The sequence below is a fragment of the Olea europaea genome, chromosome 20, assembly GCF_002742605.1.
Source record: "Olea europaea var. sylvestris chromosome 20, O_europaea_v1, whole genome shotgun sequence".
Taxonomy (NCBI): domain Eukaryota; kingdom Viridiplantae; phylum Streptophyta; class Magnoliopsida; order Lamiales; family Oleaceae; genus Olea; species Olea europaea.
In genome coordinates, this window is record NC_036256.1 from 16513653 (window position 1) to 16513892 (window position 240).

The following is a 240-nucleotide window of genomic DNA, read 5'->3' on the forward strand; positions in this document are numbered from 1 at the left end:
ATCCCGAACGAAAGAGTAGGCGTGGTCGAGAGTGGTGACACCCCTAAGGACAAGCTCGCGCCTAAGTTCGTCTCTTAAGCCTTGCCTAAACCTACTCAAAGTCATAACTTCATCCTCAACAACCTGACATTTCATTCGAAACTCATCAAACTGAGCAACATATTCGGTCACGGGTCGATTGCCTTGTGTAAGTGCGTTCCATTGATCCAGCAAGTTACCCCTATAAGATTGGGGTAAATA